This window comes from Phoca vitulina, unplaced genomic scaffold (assembly GCF_004348235.1).
Source record: "Phoca vitulina isolate PV1807 unplaced genomic scaffold, GSC_HSeal_1.0 scaffold42, whole genome shotgun sequence".
Taxonomy (NCBI): domain Eukaryota; kingdom Metazoa; phylum Chordata; class Mammalia; order Carnivora; family Phocidae; genus Phoca; species Phoca vitulina.
Window position 1 is genome coordinate 14,805,280 of NW_022589745.1, and position 8,423 is coordinate 14,813,702.

Consider the following 8,423-nt stretch of genomic DNA (forward strand, 5'->3'; position numbering starts at 1 on the left):
GCTGTGACACACCAGGACGACATTATGATTATTTTTTTTAAAGATTTTATTTATTTGAGAGAGAGACAGAGAGACAGAGAGAGCACAAGCAGGGGGAGAGGCAGGGGAGAAGGAGAGGGAGAAGGAGAGGGAGAAGGAGAGGGAGAAGCAGGCTCCCCACTGAGCAGGGAGCCCAACGTGGCACTCGATTCCAGGACCCTGGGATCATGATCTGAGCCGGAGGCAGACGCTTAACCATCTGAGCCACCCAGGCACCCCAGGCGTTATGATTATTAGTAGGTTGGCTTTTGTACCAGGAAACTGATGGGCCATTGAAGACTCAAATTCAGGGACCTCAGGGCATGCTTCCTTAGGATTTTCTATTCAGGGACCCTAAAACAGTTTTAAAAGTATTGTTATGCATGGTATCATTCAAGATGTTTATTAAAATTCCAGAGCTAGAAGTACCCTTAAAAATCCTCTAGCCCAACCTTTGAACAAATGAGGAACTGAGTCCCAATCCTCTCACTGGGAGTATTAGGGGCTGTGCTTCTAATGTATGACACCCTCATAAGGATGAGACTCAGAGAAACAATCTACATTTTACCAGGTCATCAGACTTTCATCATCCATCATTGGGGCGAGTGGATATTATATCTGGCAAGATGCACTCTGATTTTCTGTTTTCACAAAACAGTACAAAAAACTGATTAATCCCATGCTTGCTCTTTTCTGGAAGGAGGAATGAAAGCTCTCAGAACTTTAATGGGGAGGGCACTGTATTTAGTAACTAGGAGGAACCCAGAAGTAGGCAGGATGGACAACAACTTATAGCACCAGATTTCAGAGATACAGAGGGGTCCTTTCCCACTGCTGTAGGGAATCAGAAGTGCTCTAACCCCCAGAGATGATGAATCTAAGAGACTGCAGCAATGTCTAGTTCAATCTCTGAACTAGACATTGGTGTCCTCACAATGGTCACCATCAGTGGAGGCAGCCATGAGCCATCTCCAGTGGTTCTGAAGGCAACACACAAAGATGGAAGAGAAGAACTTGGCCCAGATGTCACTACACATTGTTGCTGAGAAGAATCAACATGATGTGATCGCTGGTTGGCAAATTTTGGAAAGGGGGTGAGGACCACAACTAGTTCAATCTGGGCTGAAATGTGGAGTGGGACTCTATTTTAATCCCTCCATTCCTGAAGACAACATGTCATTTACCCAGCTGTACAGTGGCTTCTCCAGAGCACAGCAGAAGGGTTGGGCTTCATATATGAGCAACATGAGGCAAGTTCATCAGCGTAAAGTGAGGTTCTTTTGGAGATTTCTGGAAGTAAGTGAAAGTATGAAATTTGAGATCTATAGTCATTGATTTAAAGAGAGTCCAAGCAGCAGAGTTATGATGGGATTTTTTTTCCCTAGCAGCATCCAGAACCTCAGGTATGAGTCAGTGGAAACATAATTAGATTTAACTAGATTGAAAGGGCATGGTATGGAAGAAAAGGGGTAAGGGAGGTAAGAACTTGGCAAGGCAGTGGATATGGTGCTGACCAAGAAACCAGAGCTTGGGGCCATGAGGAAGGTGGGATTAGTGAGAACATATCAGGGCCAATGGATTGGGCATCTCAGTGAGGCCAGAGAGTTGCTGGAGTCAGTAGAGGGTAGAATAAATTAAGTGGAAACTGGATCATGGAGTCCTGTATCTGAAGCCAGTCCTAAGAGCAAGTCATGTGGAGCATCAAGCCTCAGAACCATAGAAGGCAGAGATCCTACAAGGCGTTCAGAAGTGAGGGTAAAGCACTGAAAAAAGACCTATGAGGATAAAAACTTTTGAGTGGGCCCAGACTACTGTGCTCCCCACAGTCTGTCCTGTAGTGAGTCAGACCAGGATGCAACCCTGAATTCTGAGCTGCAGGACGAAAAGCAATATGTCCATAAAATTTCTCAGTACCCTTCAGTCATAATTGGTGGGACTGAGCCAGTGGAATGGACAAGGGCTCGCTTTCTAGAAGATTCTTCTGTTTCATCATAGCCCAACTGCATAAACAACGACAAAGCAGCATTCTACAGTGCAGAACTCAAAGGACGCCTATTACATACCTTCCAGCAGCTATACTGGGGGCTTCCCTGGTGGAAACTGTCATCTCTACTCACGATGACTTTGAAAGGTGGGAATAATTTGCCCTATTTCACAAACAAGGAAACGGAGACTTGGAAAGCAAGAAACTTACCCAGGATCACACGGTTAGCAAGCAAAGGAGCCCAGACTTGAACCTCAGACACTGATCCCCCGCCGCAGCCCATTCTCCTATCATCATAGCATGCTGCCTTTGGTGAAACTGGGGTGGAGGGGAGCTAACAGAAACTGTGGTTTCTTTGAACACGGAACACATAATTTGGGGATGTTCTCCAGTACGTTCTGCCTGAATCCACATCAAGCAGCTCTGAATGCTCACAGTTGATGGATCCTTCTTGGGCCCTTTCTGATCTGTCCTGCCACAGCAGAGGCAAAGCAGCAGGAATATTTGGTTTAAATGAATGCCAGACCAGGCTACAGCTCAAAGAAATGCATGAAGAATATCAGTTTCACTTTCTTTCTTATGTTTAAAACAAGGCTTTTCCCCCAACAAATATTTGCTGCTGAAGACGTCCTGCGTTAAGCCCCCAGTCATGATTTTGCAACTCAAGAAAACATGTGGTCTGACGAATTTTAACCTTCACAAGCCTACAAATTGCACAGCGCTTTGGCCTAAATCCTGCGAAAATTAAATATTCAGTTTGAAATTTGCCAACCCTGTTTGTGGGTCTTCCCCCCTCCCCATCTTTCAACTATCTTCAAAATGAAGAAATGTGATTTCAGAAGATTAATAACCATTAGCTGAAGTATTTCTATTTAGAGTTTTGAGCACTAGGCCTCAATTATTTCAAGAATACTGTCTTCCTCAAAAAGCATTTTGTATTAAAAAAAAAAAAGCATTTTGTATTAAGGTTGAATTATTTATCAATTCTCATGCAATGCATTTGGGGATCATCTATTTCAAAGGATTCTCCTTCCCAGCTCGGCAGCATTGCCTGGTGTGGGAGAGCAGGTCAGAGAAGCCTAGAGCTGGGATGGAGGCGACAGGAGCCTGCCAGAGCCTGAGCCCTGAAGGATTTCTCTTTTGCAGCGATGGTAGTTACCTGGAGGCTGGGTGACTTTTGGCTCTCAGATTTCTCCCTTCCCTTTTTTCTCTTGCTGCTTGCACAAGGGACCTGCTCTTGGGAGGAGGGTCTGAGAATGGAGGACTTGGTGTCTGTCTCATATACTGATGCTCAGGCCTGGATCATGGATTCAGGTGTGAAGCCTAGGAAGAGAGGGGCCACTGGCTGAAACCAAGCTGGGGTTTCCACAAACTTAGGCTCGGGAAATGTGGGCTCCAGCAGGGGCAATTGGAGGTGGGAGGTGCGTGCTGGGAGGGGACACTGCGAGATTGCAGCTATGGTAGAGCAGGGGCAGCACCCTTGGCAACCTTGCTGTCCACAGTCACTTGGACACACACACTCCATCCTCATTCTCTCTCCCTCCCTCTGCAGCCTTGGGTAAATGCAGTGGTTCCAGGAGAGGCAGATGTGGGACTAGAAACCAAGTCCTCTTATTGTCATAAATTTTAAATATGGAAATCCCAACCTGAAAGTTCCTGCATTTCAAAGATTTATGGGCAGTCAAGTCCTCTCCCTCTTATCTTCCTTCATGACCTTAGAGCGTCTGATGGGGGTAGTAAGGACAGCAGTGACATATGATACGTGACCTAAGAGTGGGGTTGAGGTTGGTTGAGCATCAGCATAATTCTTCTGGCACTGAAGACCAGAAATGAAGTGTGGGCACCTACCCAGAGGCCTCACCATTAGCCCAGGTGCTGAGCCTTCTTCCAGAATCCCTCACCACATGTGTCTTCCATTGTGTCTGTACATCTACCCGGATTCCCACCTTGAACTCCAGCCTGGCTTTGGAGAGGCGAGGCGGCACGAGATCTGGGTTATAGAGGGCACAATCTGAGTGTGCACAGGGGCAGGCATGGGCGTTCTGAGAAGCAGGAGCAGGAGACCCACAGGGAATCACTGAAATGGTAGCACCTGCACTTGAAATGAAGATAAAACTCAATGTATGCCATGTGTCAACACAAAACCTCTCCCCAATTCCCACAAACTGGAGGAGTGGGTTGGAGTAAGGGAGGGTATATCCTCGTGGTGGGCTGAGGCCTGTCGAGTATGATGGAGACTCAGGCAAGCAAAATGCCTGATCACCTCCAAATTCTAATTTCCCTTCAAAGCCCAACTTGGTTCTTACCCTTTGGTTTCCTCAGATTGCAAGTCCATTTTGGGAAGTGGGGGAAGGGTGATAATTACAAAAGAGAGGAAAAGAAATTAAGGAGACGCAAAAGACAGCAAAGACAGAGATTTCTCATCAAAGTGTAGGCTCCGAACCTCACTGCTGTGGTGTTTCTCCCAAAACCCATAGTCCCAATCTAATCGTGGGGAAAACAGCAGGCTAACCTAAGGTGAGGAACAGCCTACAAAGTGCTTAACCAGTACTCCTCAAAACCCTCAAGGTCATAGAAAACAAAGGAAGACTGAGAAACTGCCCCAGATGGGATGAGACTAAAGACACAGGACCCTGGAAGAGGAAAAGGACATTAGTGGAAAAACTGGTGACACACAAAACAAGCCTGCAGTTTAGTCAACATGATGTATAATGTTAATTTCTTAGTTTTGACAAATGTCCCATGGTTCTATAAGATGTTCATATTAGGGGAGACTCGGTGACAGACAATTTAAGTGACTCACTCAAGGTCTACATATCTCGAAAGAGGTGGAGCTAGGATTTGAACTAGGCCAGTTGGAGTCATACACACTATGATGCTCTTCTTTTTTTTTTCTCTCTCTCTTTTTATTTTTATTTGCATTTATTCTGCAGAATTTACTCCTGGGCCGTAAGTTTTTGTTTCTTCCGTTTCTTCTGGGATATCTTTTTCTTCTGTGCAACCTCCTCTTCTGGTTTAGGAACAATCTGCTCTTTTTCGGTAAGGATCATCTCAATGTGGCAGGGAGAGCTCATGTATGGGTAAATCCAACCATGAGCCCTGTACGTTCTACGCCACATCCTGGGGGCTTTGTTCACCTGGATGTGCTCAATGACCAGAGAATCAACATCTAAACCCTTAAGTTCAGCATTACTCTCTGCATTTTTAAGCATGTGCAGTAAAAATTCAGCACTCTTCTTGGGCCACCAACCCTGTGTCCAGTCCCACTGTTTGGCCTGGGCACACCTACCAACTCCACCATTGTATCGACAGAATGGCACACACTACTTCTGTAAAGTGATGTCTTTCAGATACTTGGTGGCTTTTCGGATATGCATACCCTTGATGGCCTGGGCAGTTTCACATGTGTTCTTAAAGTGAACACAAAGATTTGAACCTCTTGATTTACATGATTTCGTAGGGTTTTCTGGGTCAAGCGAATAGCGAGCCATTTTCAGAGGTCACCTCAGGCCACTTAGGGGAAGAGGAAGAGCCACTATGATGCTCTTCTGTCCCTCAAAGGGCCATCAACTTCTCCAAGGATCTGAGCTCCTTCTATGTCCCAGGCTCTCAGCGAGGCCCTAGGGATACAACAAGAAGCAAAACAGACTGGTATTTTAGTTAAGTATACAGTCTTTGTTTCATTTAATCCCCATAACAATTCTGGAAGATGAGCAGAAATGCTATTTTGACTCCCATGTTGCAAAAAAGAAGGGTGAGGCTCAGAGAAGTTAAGTAACTTGCCTGAGGCTAACAATGAGGAAGTGGGTGGGGCTAGTTAGTGACGGGGAAGTGGGTGGGGCTAGTGATGGGGAAGTGGGTGGGGCCGGGGGCCCTTGGCTTCCAGCTCCCTGCACTTACCCATCTTCCAGTCTGACTGATTACTAACATGTTCCACTCATGTCTACTGAGCACAAGCCCGCTTTACCTTTAAGCCTCATGAAGAGAGTTCTGAGCAGGACTTGGCCCTGGAGAAGAAGCTGCCCATGAATGAGTGGAAATCTGACTTGCCTCTGGAGACTGGCTATTGAGGGCTGCGATGGGAGTCTCCTCAGAGACTGAGGTCCTGATGCAGTGAAATGCGTTCCTGGTGGGACCCTTACATCCCTCTGGTCTGCAGAGATGGCCACAAGCCTGCTTCCTGAATCATGGTCATTGAAAGCCTTCCTCACCCGAACAAACGAGACACTGTACCCCAGTGCTGAGGGTGCCTCCCCTCAGCATTTTTAAAGTCTTGTTCGGCAGAGTCAGTGTCAATTTCCAGAGATAAATGAGCTGATGGTCATGCAACGATCATTCAGCTACCTGACTAACACCCACGGCCAATGTCAGAAAATCAAGGTAAGTGTGGAATGTGGGTCAGGGAGTTCTCATACAAGGGGGTCTGAATTATTCCACTTGGTTATTAACCATACAGTTGGAAGTGCTCCCTGTCACTCTTAGAATGCAGAAACTAATTAATATATAGTATAATATGAAAAAAATTTATAGTACTTCCACTGTAATTACATTTGCCTATTTGTGAATGAAGTACGTTTTTTACTCATCCTTGCAACCAATCAGGGCTTAGATGAATGAATGCCATTCATCCAGTCATCCACTCAAAAGCATTTGCTAAGCACCTATTCTTTGCTAGGAACTGAAATGTGTAGAAAGTCAGGGTAATTAAGGCAGTTCCTGCCCTTAAGGAGTTTACGTGTAGAAGAGTTCCCAGCCCTGTAGAAAGAAAAGCGTGATACAGAAGAATGAGGGCAATAATTATTGTGTTCCCCCACCCCGGGACAGGGGGCCTCAAAAGAGCAACAAAATAGATTGGCTTTGGGAGATCAGGTAGAGTTTCATAGAGAATAAGATGCTTGTGTCAATTTTGAAAGAGTGAGTTTTTTGAATGGACCAGGGGAGAACATTCCAATGTAACATTGTCACTGAGGATAAAAAATAGCAAGTGTTAGAGAAATATAAGAATGACCTGTGGATTAAAACATTTGTTCACTAATTGTGGATTCATGGACAGAGGAAACCTGGAGTATACAGCTGCGTGCGGTGAGCAAGGCCGAAGTCCCAGTGAGGACAAATATGGCCACACAGAGGAGGAGTCAGAGAATGACATGGTGTATTTCTGGAAACATGAGTCTTGGCTGACTGAGCAGCCAGTGGGCATTCTGTACCGTGCCGATGCCAGGTCTGGACTATGACCCGGTTCATGGGGCAAGCCACTGAGGCCCTTGACCTCTTACTCCTGAAGGATGCTGAGCCTTTCATCTGTTCTTCCCATTCTCCTTTGACACCCTTCCCACCTTCCTTTCATCACATTTTTTCTTTTTAACAATAAACGCCTTTTTTACATGACCAAAGATAGAAGAGAGGAAGATTTATTTGCCTTTCTGGACTTTGATTTTCCTCAGATGGCACTCTAGCTCCTTGCCCTCTAGCACACAGCCATCTGCTCGGCCACACTGGCCTGGTCTCGAAGCCAGGCACGCCAGAAGCTTGCCGTGCTGGAACCGCGCCTCCAGAAGACTGCTGATTTTGGCATTCTTTTTTCCTTTCATCATATTTCTTCTGAATTTGCTTTGATCATTTTGTGTTTAAAATCTCTCCCTCCTCAGGAGTCAGCTTGGCCCCCTTCTTGTGGCGTAGGGGCAGTGCGCAGTGGGGCTCGTACACTGTGGGTACGGTGTGCTCTCAATGAGCGTGACCCAGTTCTTCACCAGGGTCTTGGGGCGGACCCGTTCGTTGTTGGATGCATTGTAGACAACGTCAACAATCCTTGTTTTGTGCATGTAACACTTGGAATCCCAGGAGAATTTTCCCACGTCCAGCCTCGAGGTATGGTACTTCTTATTGCCTCCCCGAACGTGGACTGTGTGTATGCCAAGCTTAGTGTTGGCAGCGAGGCGTCCCAGCCCATACTTCTGCTTCTTGTGGTAAGGATTTCTCTTGCCCCCAGTCCTGAAGCGTCTGTGCCAGTGGTCCTGGGAGATGCCCATCGCTCTCGGCACGGGCTGCAAAAGAGCCTTTCATCACATTTCAATATCTGACTCTCCTCCCTTTTTTTTCTAATAATTTTTTTTTTCAGGAGTGAACACAAAGCACTCACCTCTTCACTGACTTCTCTCTGTCAACCTGAAATTCCTGAGACTGAAACTTGTAGGATGCATCTGCCTCCCTGCCAAACGCACCCTCCTCCTGCAGACAAAGGGAGGCGAGAAGTCCAGCCACTCTCAGCCAACTCCCCGGGGGGCAACAGGCACCCCATCTCAAGAAGCACTAGAAAAGCCAGATCCCCTCTTCTCCTCCAATATTGCAAACCTGGAGCATTGAATAAGCAACCCTCTATTAGAGAAGAAAAAATCACATTCCTAGTGGCAGTCAGCAGGAG

At 46.3% G+C, this 8,423-nt stretch overlaps 2 pseudogenes; both read right to left on the bottom strand.

The window, feature by feature from the left end:
* Positions 1 to 4,905: 4,905 nt before the first annotated feature.
* Positions 4,906 to 5,504, bottom strand: LOC116648258 (annotated as a pseudogene).
* Positions 5,505 to 7,413: 1,909 nt separating this feature from the next.
* On the bottom strand, positions 7,414 to 8,031 carry LOC116648291 (annotated as a pseudogene).
* Positions 8,032 to 8,423: the final 392 nt, after the last annotated feature.